We start from the raw sequence: 15,064 nt of genomic DNA on the forward strand, positions 1-15,064 counted from the left end.
ATCCTATGGACAGAGGACCCTGGTGGGCTACAGTCCATGAAGTTTCAAAGAGTTGGACATGACTGAAGCAACTTAGCACAGCATACTGGAATGAATTGCCATTCCCTTCTGCAGAGGATCTTCCCAACCCAGGGATCAAACCTTGGTCTCCTGTGTTGCAGGCAGATTCTTTAATGTTTGAGCTAAAGGGAAGTCCCTTCGAAAAGCATGTCTATCCCTAATGGAGTGTGGACTGTAATCACTGATCATCCAGGTTTGTGTCATTGGAAAGTAATCATTAAGGTAAAAAAATGGGAGGTGAAGGAGGTGTTAACTTGTTCTAATCCTTCTGGGCAGCAGTTGAGAAGGTCTGTTCCACAAGGTAAAAACAGGGTGTTGAGAGCAAGAAAGGCAAGAGTGGACGTTGGGCAAATAAAATAACAGATGTCGACTGCATCCTGCTCTTGGACTACTCAGTTCCACATAGCATCCCTTCAAAAATGCCTCTATCTAATAAAATGCAACAAGATCAAGTAAAACCAAACACTGCCTTCCCCCCACTTACAACCCCTCAAAACAGAGACAACTCAAAGGCATGTCTGTATCCAAATCCAAATCCATGATCCCTGGGTGAATTCCATTCATCTGGACTGGATCTGGGTATAGTTTCTAGAGGTGTAGCAGCCAGTGGCTGAATGATAAATTACCCTCACATAACACATCACTTATTCAACATTGGAGAGAGAAGAAGAAAAGCAACAACAAAAATCACTTTAAGAAAAGAAGGTAAGGAGAAACAAAATAATACTCTCACTGTCATGGTATTCAACTTTTGGATAATAGCAAGAACTAATTTCTGTTGATAGATGAGCTCCTTGGTCAGTCATTTGGGGTTGCCCTGCTTCTACCACCTAAGAAAAAGTGAAAGTGAAAGTCACTCAGTTGTGTCCGACTCTTTGCGACCCCATGGACTATATACAGTCCAGGGAATTCTCTAGGCCAGAATAGTGAGTAGGCCAGAGTGGGTAGCCTTTCTTTCCTCCAGGGGACCTTCCCAACCCATGGATGGAGCCTGGGTCTCTGGCATTGCAGGCAGATTCTTTACCAGCTGAGCCACAAGGGAAGCCCAAGAATACTGGACTGGGTAGGCTATCCCTTCTTCAGCAGATCTTCCTGACCCAGGAATCAAACCAGAGTCTCCTGCATTGCAGGCAGATTCTTTACCAACTGAGCTATCAGGGAGCCTACCTGAGAAGATCCCCCTCATATCTTACCTCCCCTGCTGGATCATGAAGGATGCTCCTTGGGAAGCTATATGTCCTTGGCAATCTAATTTCTGTTGGTGTAGGTATGAGGCTTCATGATTGCCTTGAGAGTTGAGCAGCTCAGGCTTTTATTTTCCCAAGATTGGAGTTTCTCTAGGAATTCAATGACATTACAATCTCATTAAGATTCTAGTCAACTCAATAGCAAAAAAACACCCAAAACAACAACAAAACAATCTGATTTTTAAATGGTCAGAAGATCTGAATAGACATTTTTCCAAAGAAGGTATATAGATGGCCAACAGGTACATGGAAAGGTGCTCACTAATCACCAGGGAAGTGCAAACCAAAACCACCATGCGATATCACGTCACACTTGTTAGTGTGGTCGTTATAAACAAAGACAAGAAATAACAAGCATTGGCAAGAGTGGAGAGAAGAAGGAATCCTTGTGCATTATTGGTGGGAATGTAAATTGGTACAGCTACTATAGAAAACCGTTTAAGGAGGTTCTTCAAAAAATTAAAAATAAAACAATTATCAGATCAGATCAGTCGCTCAGTCGTGTCCGACTCTTTGCGACCCCATGTGGCCCTGCAATTCCACTTTGGGTATTTATCTAAAGAAAATGAGAATCAGTTCAGTTCAGTCGCTCAGTTGTGTCCGACTCTTTGCGACCCCATGAATCGCAGCATGCCAGGCCTCCCTGTCTATCACCAACTCCCGGAGTTCACTCAGACTCACGTCCATCGCGTCAGTGATGCCATCCAGCCATCTCATCCTCTGTCGTCCCCTTCTCCTCTTGCCCCCAATCCCTCCCAGCATCAGAGTCTTTTCCAATGAGTCAACTCTTCACATGAGGTGGCCAAAGTACTGGACTTTCAGCTTTAGCATCATTCCTTCCAAAGAAATCCCAGGGCTGATCTCCTTCAGAATGGACTGGTTGGATCTCCTTGCAGTCCAAGGGACTCTCAAAAGTCTTCTCCAACACCACAGTTCAAAAGCATCAATTCTTCGGCGCTCAGCCTTCTTCACAGTCCAACTCTCACATCCATACATGACCACTGGAAAAACCATAGCCTTGACTAGACGGACCTTTGTTGGTAAAGTAATGTCTCTGCTTTTCAATATGCTATCTAGGTAGGTCATAACTTTTCTTCCAAGGAGTAAGCATCTTTTAATTTCATGGCTGCAGTCATCATCTGCAGTGATGAAAATGAGAATCCTTACTCGAAAAAATATATGCATCCATATGCTTATTGCATCACTATTTACGACAGCTGAGGCACGGAAGCAACCTAAATGTCCATCGGTGGAGTGGTATACATATGAATACTTTTCATCTATTAAAAAAAAGGAAAATTTGTTTTTTTCAATAACATAATGGACCTTGAGGTCACTATGTTAAGTGACATAAGTCAGACTGAGAAAGACAAATACCATATGATCTCACTTATATGTGAAATCTAAAAAACAAAACAAAACAAAACCCAAACTCGATTTGAAGAACAAAGTGGTGGTTGGCAGGAGTGAAGGGGCTCAATAGGTACAAACTTATAAAATAAACAAGTCATGATAATGTAATGTACAGCATGTGACTATGGTTAATAATACTGTATTTTATACTTGAAAGTTGTTAAGAGACTAGAGCTTAAATGTTCTCATCACAAGAAAAACAATTCCATAGCAATATGTGGTGATCAATGTTAACTAGTTGTACTGTGTCAATCCTTTTGCAATATATATATAAATATCAAATCATTATACTGTATACCTGAAAATTATATAGTCAATTATATCATAATTTAAAAATATCCTATTTGTTTCAGGACAACTTTTTGGACCAGCATCCAGAGTCAGAACTCTGCTTGAAGTGGAGTAGGAGTGGGGAGGTCCTTATATGGAGGCTTGGAGAAATTCTACAGATTAGAAACAAGCCTCCCTCCATTCTCAGTATACCCCATTTTAGCCAGGTAACCTTGCCAACAAAGCCTAGGCAGATAGGTGTGCTCACTAGCTCTGTACAACCCCAGGACAAGGCTCATCCTTGTCGGTGGCACGCGCAGGACACAAAGATGGTACTTGGGCGGGATCAGGAGAGGAGGGGAGATGTCGTGCTTTTTTAGGATTCCTACATGGCGTGCTCTGTTTCTTTCCCCCAAATGAACTTCCTCTGGAGGCAGATCTGGCTTTTCTAATTCTCTGCTGCTGCTGCTGCTAAGTTGCTTCAGTTGTGTCCGACTCTGTGTGATCCCATAGATGGCAGCCCACCAGGCCCCGCCGTCCCTGGGATTCTCCAGACAAGAACACTGGAGTGGGTTGCCATTTCCTCCTCCAATGCATGAAAGTGAAAAGTGAAAGTGAAGTCGCTCAGTCGTGTCCGACTCTTAGCGACCCCGTGGACTGCAGCCTACTCTAATTCTCTAGTAGCCATGTATGGATGTGAGAGTTGGACCATAAAGAAGGTTGAGCACTGAAGAATTCATGCTTTTGAACTGTGGTGCTGGAGAAAACTCTTGAGAGTCCCTTGGACTGCAAGGAGATCAAACCAGGCAATCCTAAAGGAAATCAACCCTGAATATTCATCAGGACTGATTCTGAAGTGGAAGCTCCAATACTCTGACCACCTGATAAGAAGAACCGACTCCTTGGAAAAGACCCTGATGCTGGGAAAGATTGAAGCCAGGAGGAGAAGGGGGCAACAGAGGATGAGATGGTTGGATGGCATCACTGACTCAATGGACGTGAGTTTGAGCAAACTCCAGGAGATAGTGGAGGACAGGGAAGCCTGACTTGCTGCAGTCCATGGCGTCACAAAAAGTTGGACACAACTGAGTTACTGAACAATAACAACAACGAGAGGGGAGCTCTCACCTGACTCAGTCCACTTGGATTAATGACCACAGGCAGAATAAACCTCTTTTGTGTGCTAAGTCACTTCAGTTGTGTCCGCCTCTTTGTGAACCTACAGACTGTAGCCTGCCAGGCTCCTCTATCCTAGGGATTCTCCAGGCAAGAATACTGGAGTGGGTTGCCAGGCCCTCCTCCAGGGGATCTTCCCAACCCAGGGACCAAACCCACACCTCTTACGTCTCTTATGTTGGCAGGCATGTTGTTTACCACTAGCACCACCTGGGAAGTCACAAGCTGTTTTAGGGAAACCAGAGTTTATCCTCACCAATCATGTGAATGTGCTAGTTCATCAGAGCTCATCTCTTTGTTGTAACAACTCACTGAAATCCACAAGAAACAGTCAGTATGCTCTAGTGTTCTTTTCTCCTAAAATCCAGCACCTGCAGGCACATGGCCCAGGCCCCAAGACAGGCAAGTGGCTCTCAGCCCATCGGTCATGGGGCTGCCAGCTTCCCTCCTTATTCCACGCCATTCCCCATTTAGTTGATCCCTCATTTTCGGCTCCATCACAACATCCCACTTCCGGTGCCAATTTCAATGTTGAGTCAGATATTTCAGTTTCAGGGGATAGAACTCCAGTTTATTTTCTCCAGGGACTGAAAAGTCCGGAGGTAGATGCGCCTTCAGGCACCACTGGATCCAGGTGCTCAACTGATGATATTGGGAACTTTCTCTCTTCGTCTTTCAGCTCTGCTTTCCCTATGGGTTGGCTTCTGTAGGAAGATGGCTACTAGCAACTGCAGAGTCACATTCTACCAGTTTGGTGACCTCACCGAAAGACAGCTTCTCTTTCCAGTTAAAATTCCAAGAATAACGCTCCCTGAGCCAACTTGGGATTCCATGTCCTCCTCTGAATCAAATTCCTTCATAGTGGGAAGTAGCAACAGCTCCAGCTGAGTCACATGGACAGAGAGCTGAGACTAGGGGTTGTCCAAGGACACCTGGACACTGTCACCAGAGGAAGGAGAAGGGATGATGGCAAGGGACAGAGAACGCACACGCACTGTACGTTTCCAGACTTAAAAGCAGCTATTCCAGAAAAAAACAAAGAAAAAAGGAATGGACAGTTCTGAGACACCTACTGTGTGTCTTTCATCTGCTTATTTTTCCTACATAGATTTTGAGCACCTGTTATTATAAATAATAATAGCTAATCCTTGTTATGAATCTTTATTATTTGAATTTATTATTTTTTATTGAAGTGTAATTGCTTTACAAGGCTGTGTTAATTTCTGCTGTACCACAAAGTGAATCAGCTGTATGTATACATATTTCCCCTCCCTTTTGAGCCTCCCTCCCACCCCCTCATCCCACCCCTCTAACATCTAATTCTTGTATAACATCTGTTGTTTTCCAGGATTCACCCTTAAATCATTAAAATCTCACAATTCTAGAAGGTAAGTACTATAATTATATCACCATTTTATGAAACTGAAGCAGAGAGCTAATGATTTAGTTAGTTATAAAGCTCCAGTATCTGGATTAATTTCCTAAGGGTGCTGTTACAAAGAACCCCAAACTGGGTGGCTTAAAACAGCAGAAATTTGTTCTGTGAGTTCTAGAAGCTGAAAGTCTGACATCAAGGCATCAGGAGGGCCCTGCTGCCTTGACACTCTGGAGAGAGCACTTCCTTGTCTCCTCCTGGCTCGTGGTGTGGTTGCCAATCCTTGTCTTTCCTTAGCTTGTAGCTGCCCCCCTCCGGTCTCTGCCAGCATCACCACGTGACCATCTTCTTCCCATGTGTTTCTCTGTGTCTCTTCTCCTCTTCTTATAAAGACACCAGTCCCATTGGATTAGGGCCCAATGACTTTATTTTAATGTAAAACATCTTCAAGACTCTACTTTCAAGTGAAGTCACATCACAGGTACTGGGGGTTAAACTTCAGCCTACCTTTGAAAGGGAGCCTCCAAGCCAGGCCTGGCTCCCGAGTCCCTGCTCTCTCTAGTCTCAGCTCCTGGGGTCACAGCAGTGGGGAAGCCTGGTGCGTACCTCCCAGGGGCTTTGCAGCGTAGGGATACATGGTCAGTGCGGTGATCAGTGAAGGTGCTGATGAGGTTGATCACCGAAAGTCAGCACTACTCTGGTCAGGGCAGGTTCCTGGGGGAGCAGATGAGAGCATGGGGCCATGAGGGATCATGAGGACGCAGGCAGGAGGGCAGGGACAGGAAGGGAGGAGTGTGTTCCAGGCAGAAGGAGATGCTGGGTAGAGAGGGGAGAGAGAGGGAATGTGGCTTGTTTGGATCTGGCAGAAGAGTTCAGCCTGGCCAGGGCAGAGGTGTCAAGGCGGGAAGTTGGAAGAGGAAGCTAAAGAAGCTTGTGGGGGCAAAAGTGGGAGGGTCAGGGAGCCAGGGTGAGCAGCCCACACTCTTATCTCCAGCATCACCAGGAGCCGTGGGAACACAAGGGTGGGGTCCCAATAGAGTGGGCAAAATTGATTGACTCTTCACTGTCCTGTGAAGTCGGTGATAGTAAGATTTCACCTTCCAGTACAGGGCACCCGGGTTCTATCCCTGGTCGGGAGATAAGATGCCACGTGCCTCTAGGCTAAAAAACCAAAACATAAAACAGAAGCAGTATTATGACAAAGTCAATAAAGACTTTAAAAATAGTCCATATCAAAAAAGAAATCTTAAATAAAAAAAAGACAAAGAACCAAGAGTTGTACGTGTTGGTTGGTCTCATGGATAAACAGTTCAGTTCAGTTCAGTCACTCAGTTGTGTCCAACTCTTTATGACTCCATGGACTGCAGCACACCAGGCTTCCCTGTCCATCACCATCTCCTGGACTTTGCTCAAACTCATGTCCATCAAGTTGGTGATGTCATCCAACCATCTCATCCTCAGTTGCCCCCTTCTCCCTCTGCCCTCAATGTTTTCCAGCATCAGGGTCTTTTCCAGTGGGTCTGCTCTTCACATCAGGTGGCCAAAGTACTGGAGCTTCAGCTTCAGCATCAGTCCTTCCAACGAATATTCAGGGTTGATTTCCTCTAGGATTGACTGGTTTGATCTCCTTGCAGTCCAAGGAACTCTTAAGAGTCTTCTCCAGCACCATGCTGAAAGCAACAATTCTTCGGTGCTCAGCCTTCTTTATGGTCCAGTTCTCACATCTGTGATTTTGGATGTGATACTGATTTTCCTGTGATACCCAGTATCACAGAACTTCGACTATATGAACCTTTGTCCCTAGGAAGTCCCCTAGGGACCCTTGTACTCCTGGGACTTGGGATATGAGGCAGTGACAGGGGACAGATCACCAGGCAAGACGCTCAGTTCAAGTCCTGCCCTTCCGCTCATTAGCTCGTGACTTGAGGGAAGTTGCATGTCTCTGAACAGTGACTCTAACATGCAGAAGCATGGCCCTGGCAGGGCTGCTATTGAAAGTGGCCAGGAGGTGGGTACAAAAGGACTTGGGAAATCAGTGTGCAGGACGACCAGAGCCACCTGGCGACCACAGGATGACTATCATCAGCGTCATCATTACTGAGTTGTTACAGGCAGATCAGTGGGCATGGCTGACCTGGGCAGGCTGGAGGAGGAAGGCTCCCTGCCGCCCTCCCCAGCAGACCTGCACAGGAAACACCCCCAACTGTTTCCTCCTGATGCAATCAGCCCTTTAATTAAAATGAGTTCATCAGACTCTGGAGGAGCAGCCAACAAAAGAACCAAAAACAGCAATTACCTTCTGGGGACCGTGCCTGGACCCTTGGAAGTTTCCTATGAAGAGAAGTGAGTGTGGGTGGTGGTGGAAGAATTCAGCTGGATGTTTGGGGAAAGGGATGTACTTTCCTCTCCGTGTATGGGGGATGCAGGCAGGTATGTGTGGATTTCTGGGGGACAGGGGGGAACATGGGAGTTCTGAGGCTAAGCCATCCACACCCCAGCTCCCTGTCAAGGTCCCTGGTCTGACCAGGGTGGAGCAGGCTGTTATCTTCTCCAGATCATGAAACACCTCTCTGCTTTTCTGCTTGGGAAACAGAAGAATGATTTAAAACTGTCCCCTGGCTGGCACACTTTGTCTCCTTTTCAACTGTGTGTTAGTCGCTCAGTCGTGTCCAACTCTTTGTGACCCGATGGACTGTAGCCCCCTACCAGGCTCCTCTGTCCATAGGATTCTCCAGGCAAGAATACTGGAGTGGGATGCCATGCCCTCCTCCAGGGGATCTTCCTAACCCAAGGATGGAACCTGGGTTTCCCGTACTGCAGACAGATTCTTTACTGAGCCACTAGGGAAGCCCCCTTTTCTGCCTGCCTTCCTCAAACCAGCCCATCCCCGAAGGCCACACAGCTGGCCCAGATCCCTCCAGCCTCCTACACTCCACCCCAGCATCACAGGCGAGCTTTTTGCTCTAAACTCTCCGCCAGTGACATTTAAGAGAAATAGAACACAACCCACAAACAACTTAACATTTAAAAGGCCACAATGCAAGCAACTTAAATATTTCTAGTAGCACACACACAGTCCACAAGAAACAGGTGAAATCGATTTTAATAATATAGCCCAATGTATCTGTGTGCAAGGCCGCTTCAGTCATTTCCGACTCTTTGTGACCCTATGGACTGTGTGGCCCACCAGGCTCCTCTGGGGATTCTCCAGGCAAGAATACTGGAGTGGGTTGCCATGCTCTCCTCCACAGGATCTTCCCAACCCAGGGATCGAACCCGTGTCTCTTATGTCTCCTGCATTGCCAGGTGAGTTCTTCACCACTAACACCAGCTGGGAAGCCCCAGTATAGCATAAAACAGCCACAATATTGTCATTTCAACATATAACCAATATAAAAATCATTACTTTTTTTAAATACTAAGTCCCCCAAATCCTGTATTTTATACTTATAGCTCAATTCATATTGACCATATTTTAAATGTTTAGCAGCCACATGTGGTCAGTAGATACCATATTAGATAGTGCAAATCTGTACTGTGTCCCACTGGGTGATGGTCTTGTCTCCATTTACGGACTTGGTACACTTTCCTCCCATGGAACTATGGCCCAGCGAGGCTGTGGTTCACCCCTCCAGGGAGCCTTGCATAGACCTGGCCCTTGGTAGGAATTTAGGAATTGTTTTGGAGTGAGTGAATGAATTTAGGAAGGTCTCTCTGCCTTTGTATTAAGAAGTGATACCAGGGGAATGCCCTGGCTGTCCAGTGGTTACAACTTGGCACTTTCACAGCTATGACCCCTGGTTTAATCTCTGATGGGGAACAAAAATTCTGCAAGCCACAGGGCAAGGCAAAAAATAAATAAATAAATAAATAAAAAATAAAAAACAAAACCAGAAGTGATGCTAGGAGAGTGCTACTAGTGAGTCTCTAGCTCTCTGGAAGCAGCAATGGCCCAGGAATCCAGCTCCAGGTTTTTCTTCCATGCTGTAGGAGCCCCTGGCAGCTGAGCTTCTAGCATCTGGCCATCACTCATTGTATATATCAGCCCTGATGTATATACATGGGCAAAGGAAAGCAGGTAAGGGGATATGGGGAGACATTTTACTTCCTACTTCCTCCTCCTAAATTCCATCCATTCATTTATTCAAACATAAGCGCTTTCATCTGGGAAACATTCCCAAAGCACTTTAGTTAAGCCAGGCAATTGCTAGGTGCTGGTGCATTTCGTGGATAAGTAAGAAACCATTCTTCCCCTCTCTCCTCTGTAATTCCCTGGAGTACTTGTTCTAGCAGAACATGTGTTTAACTAGAATAAACATAAACAAACGTGCAATCTCTGTACCAAACCAACACGCTCCCCTCTCCCCGTGGACTTGAATTAACTTTCCTTCCCTCCTTCCATGGACAGCACACCTACTATCTGCAGGTTCAGTGCTAGGGGCTCCTTCCGTGGTCTCAGTCAGTACTCCACTTTTAGAGAGGAAAAAACTGGCTCAGAGGAACCTGGCAGGCTATAGTCCATGGGGTCACAAGAGTTGGACCCCACTTAGTGACTATGCCACCGCCATCAGGAGGTGCCAGTGGTAAAGAGCCTGTCTGCTAATGCAGGAGACTTAAGAGACGTGGTTTCAACCCCTGGGTCGGGAAGATCCCCTGGAGGAGGGCAAGGCAACCCGCTCCAGCATTCTTGCCCGGAAAATCCCATGGACAAAGGAGCCTGCTGGGCTACATTCCATAGGGTCGCAAAGAGTGGGACACGACTGAAGTAACTTCATGCACATGAAATAGGTAACTAATGAGAACCTACTGTCTAGCACAGGGAGCTCGACTCAATGCTCTGTGGTGAATTAAATGGGAAAGAAATCCAAAAAAAGAGGAGATACATGTAAACATGTAGCTGAATCACTTTGCAGTACAGCAGAAACTAACACAGCATTGTAAAGCATCGATACTCTAATAAACATTTTTTAAATAATGAAAATAAATAAAGAGGTGGGTCCCGGGCCATCTTCACCCCTGAGATGTGCTGTAAATAATTTATCAGGTGGCTTAGTGAGAAGCTCATGAATTCTTAAACCGTTTGTAAAGGCCTCCCAGGAAAAACGGCATCTGGGTCTCCTGGCCCCTACCCTCTCCAGGGTCAGTTTCCCTGGTGTGGCCTTCAAGTCGAGAGTCTTCTAAGGAACGGAATGTTCCTCCCCCACAGGATCCCAAGTTCTCTGTGCTCATGAATTATGCATTCAGTACTTGGCAGAACAGCAGTCAGGAGACTATCCCTGGAACCCAAATCCTCTAAGAGTTCTGTGCAAAAACTCATCCCCTACCCTTGTTCCCATGCCAAGCTGCCAGGACCAAGAGCCGGCAGGTGGCCTGAGGCTCAGGACTCTCAGAGCCCATGGTAGACTGCCTCTCCCAGCAAGTTGTTCTTGTTCAGCTGCTAAATCATCTCCAACTCTTTGCAACATGTACTGCAGCACGCCAGGCTCCCCTGTCCTTCACCATCTCCGGAGCTTGCTCAGACTTATGTCCATTGAGTTGCTGATGCCATCCAACCATCTCATCTTCTGACAACTCCTTTCTCCTTCTGCTCTCAATCTTTCCCAGCATCAGGGTCTTTTCCAATGAGTCAGCTCTTCTCATCAGGTGGCCAAAGTATTGGAGTTTCTGCTTCAGCATCAGTCCTTCCAATGAATATTTAGGGTTGATTTCCTTTAGGATTGGAAAGGACTCTTAAGACTCTCAAGAGTCTTCTCCAACAACACAGATAGAAAGCATCAATTCTTCAGTGCTCAGCCTTCTTTAAGGTCCAACTTTCTCATCTGTACATGACTAGTAGAAAAACCATAGCTTTGACTATACTGACCTTTGTTGGCAAAGTGATGTCTCAGCTTTCAGTATGCTGTATAGGTTTGTCATAGCATTTCTTCCAAGGAACAAGTGTCTTTTAATTTTGTGACTGCAGTCACCATCTGCAGTGATTTGGGGGCCCAAGAAAATAAAATCTATCACTGTTTCCACTTTTCCCCCATCTATCTGCCATGAAGTGATGCAAATAAATGCACTCAAAAAGGGAGAGGTGCTATAGAAAAAAATAAAAGCTGTTTTTATTTTAAGGATGGGTTACTTAAGGTTGGAAAGACTTCCCAGAGGAGGTGACTTTTGAAATGAAACCTGAACAATCAAAAGAAAGATTTGGAGAAAAAGAGTTTGAAGTAGAAGGAATAGAAAAGACTATGCCCTTCTGGGAAATGTGCTTGGTTTGTTGCTAAGACAGAAATAATAATAATTAAAAAAAGGACTGTGTGGGCCAGAGCACAGTGAAAAAGAGGGTTGGTGGGTTGAGAGTGAAGTGCAAGGAAGAGAGGACTGAAGGACAACTCCTGCGTGTACTAGGAGGCCTTCGGGGGAATTAGCAAAGGCACTCCTTCCTTGGGACAGATGTGGCCTCTGACCCAAGCACAGGATTCCACAAGAGGAACATGGCTGGATTTTAACCCCACCTGCCTCTCTGCTTGGCACTCTTGTGCAGTGTGCAACATGCAGAACTGTACATGGAGGACCTGGGTAGAGCCATTACCTGCTTGTGATGGAGCCCAGTGGAAATCAGAGCTCAGTGCTGGCCAGGTTAAATCTGAGATGCCATTAGCCATCCAGGGTCTCCCCTGATGGCTCAGTTGGTAAAGAATCTGCCTGCAATGCAGGAGACCCTGGTTCAATTCCTGGGTCAGGAAGATCCGCTGGAGAAGGGATAGGCTCCCCATTCCAGTATTCTTGGGCTTCCCTTGTGGCTCAGCTGGTAAAGAATCCACCTGCAATGTGGGAAACCTGGGTTCAATCCCTGCGTTGGGAAGATCCCCTGGAGAAGGAAGAGGCTACCCACTCCAGTATTCTGGCTTGGAGAATTCCATGGATAGAGGACCGGGCAGGCTACAGTCCATGGGATTGCAGAATTGGACACAACTGTGCGACTAACTTTCAACTTTCAGAGGTTGCTGAATAGACAGTTGGATGGGCCCATCTGGAGCTCAGGACAGAAGTCCGGGAGTCTCACTGGATCATTACATGCCTGGATGCAGTCGCCCAGGGAGAGCTATAGAGTGATATTTCTAATGTGCAGACATACCTGTGAGATGATTAATCAGTGGGTGAGGCCAGGAAGCTGCCTAGGAATTAAAATTTAAGGAGATCCACTCAAGGTCCCACAAGTACAAAGCTGGTACCTGAGAGTACGTGCCACCTTAAATTTTGTGTCTTCTTTCATCTAATCCTGGTCTAGGGTAATTCAACAGAGAAAGGATAGTTGGTGGTGCTGGCACAAATGAAAATTCATTTGGGAATGAAATAAAAAGGAACCTCAACCTTTATTTTACACCATATGTAAAAACAAAAAACTAGATCATAGACCTAAACACAAAAGCTTTAACTATAAAACCTTTGCGGGGAGGGGTAGGGGGGTGGGGGAAATGGGGAAAATCTTCATGACCTTGAGAAAGGCAAAGATTTCTTAAATAGAACACAAAAAGCATGAACCATAATTGAGAAAAAAAAAAGACCAGGTGGATTTTATCAAAACTCAGAACTTTTCTTTGAAATACATCATTAAGAAAATTTAACAAATCACAGGCTGGGAGAAATCACGTGTACTACATATATCTGACAAAGGACTTGTACCCGAAACACATAAGGAACTCTTACAATTCAGTAGTAAAAAGACTCAGTGGACATGAGTGTGAGCAAACTCCCAGAGACGGTGAAGGACAGGGAAGCCTGGTGCACTGCAGTCCACGGGGTCACAAAGAGTCAGACACGACTCAGCGACTGAACAATGACAACAGTAAAAAGACAACTGATTCAATTTTTTAAAACAGAGATTAGAATAGACCCTTCATAAAAGAAAATATACAAATGGCCAATAACTAGCAAGTAAAAGAGAGGTTCAACATTATTGAGGAAATTCAAATTTAGACTGTAAAAAAGTACCACCTTATAACTGACAGAACAGTTTAAGTTAAAAATGATGAAAATATCAAGTATTGTGACTTCCCTGGTGGTCCAGTGGCTAAGACTCCCAACGCAGGGGGCCCAAGGTTCGATCCCTGGTCAGGGAACGAGATCCCACATGCCACACCTAAGTGTTCCCAGGCCACAGCTAGAGATCCTGCGTGCCACAACAAAGATCAAAGACCCTGTGTGTCTCAACTAAGACCCAGTGCTGCCAAATAAATAAAGAAATAAAAATAAATATCTCTTTAGAAAAGAAAATATCAAGTGATGGTGACAATATGAAGCAACTGGGTTCTCATACACTATTGGTGGGAACACAAAATGTGTGAAACACTTGGAAAACAGTTTGGCAGCTAATGATAAACATACAAGTAAGCAGTTCCTTTCTCAGGTTTTTACCCAAGAAAATGAAAACAAAATGCTTATACAGCGACTCGTGCACAGAAGTTCACAGGTGCTTTATTCATAACAGCTCACAGCTCAGCCAAGAAGAATGGATAAACAAGCTGGTATATATCCATACATAAGATGCTTTTCAGAAAAAAATGGAACTACCCATACATGCAACACTATGAATCAGTCTCAGAAACATTACACTTCACGAAGGAAGTCCAACAAAGAAAAGGGTACAATAGATAAGATACCATCTGTAGAAAAATCTAGAAAAGACAAATCTGACCTGCAATTATGGAAACGTGATCAGTGTTTGCCTGAGGCTGGAGCTGGGGGCTAGGGGTTGACCGCAGAAAGACAAGAGGGAATTTTGGGGGGAGAGTGGAATGTTCTATATCTTGATCATAGTTCTGGTTCCACGGGTGTGTATCAAGATTCATCAACCTGTGTATATAAATCAGGTACATTTATGTAAGTTACACCTCAATAGAGTGTCTTAAAAACACTTTAAAAAGCCTGACTTAAAAGTTCGGGCTTTTGCTGACAACCCATCCTCTGGTCATCCTTGTCACTATGAGTGTGGTAACAGAAGAATGTTTTGTTAAAGGACAGGGTGATTAAATAGTTCTGTTCACCTCCAGGGCATGGTGGGTGTTAAAAATGGACGCAAGAGGGGCTTCCTTGGCGGTCCACTGGTTAAGAATCCACCTGCCGATGCAGGGGACATGGATTTGATCCCTGGTCTGGGAGGATCCCACATGCCTTGAGGCAGCTGAGCCCGTGTGCCACACCTACGGTGCCTGTGCTCTAGAGCCTAAAAACCACAACTACTGAGTCTGCCCCCCACAACCACTGAAGCCCCGTGCTCTAGAGCCGTGCTCCCCAACAGGAGAAGCCACCACAGTGAGAAGCCTGCACACTGCAGCTAGAGAAAGACCACACGCAGCAACGAAGACCAGGCACAGGCACAAATAATTAATAAATACAATCAAAAACCGACTTACGATTGGTGGGCCCGTGCCTGTTCTTTTGATTAGAGATGAAGGGACTAGGGCCCAGAGAGCAGGAAAGACTCATCCAAGAAGACACACTTGACGTAGGTATGGCCTACAGGGTGTCCCTTCTC

The sequence above is a fragment of the Bos mutus genome, chromosome 21 (genome assembly GCF_027580195.1).
Source record: "Bos mutus isolate GX-2022 chromosome 21, NWIPB_WYAK_1.1, whole genome shotgun sequence".
NCBI classification, from domain to species: Eukaryota; Metazoa; Chordata; class Mammalia; order Artiodactyla; family Bovidae; genus Bos; species Bos mutus.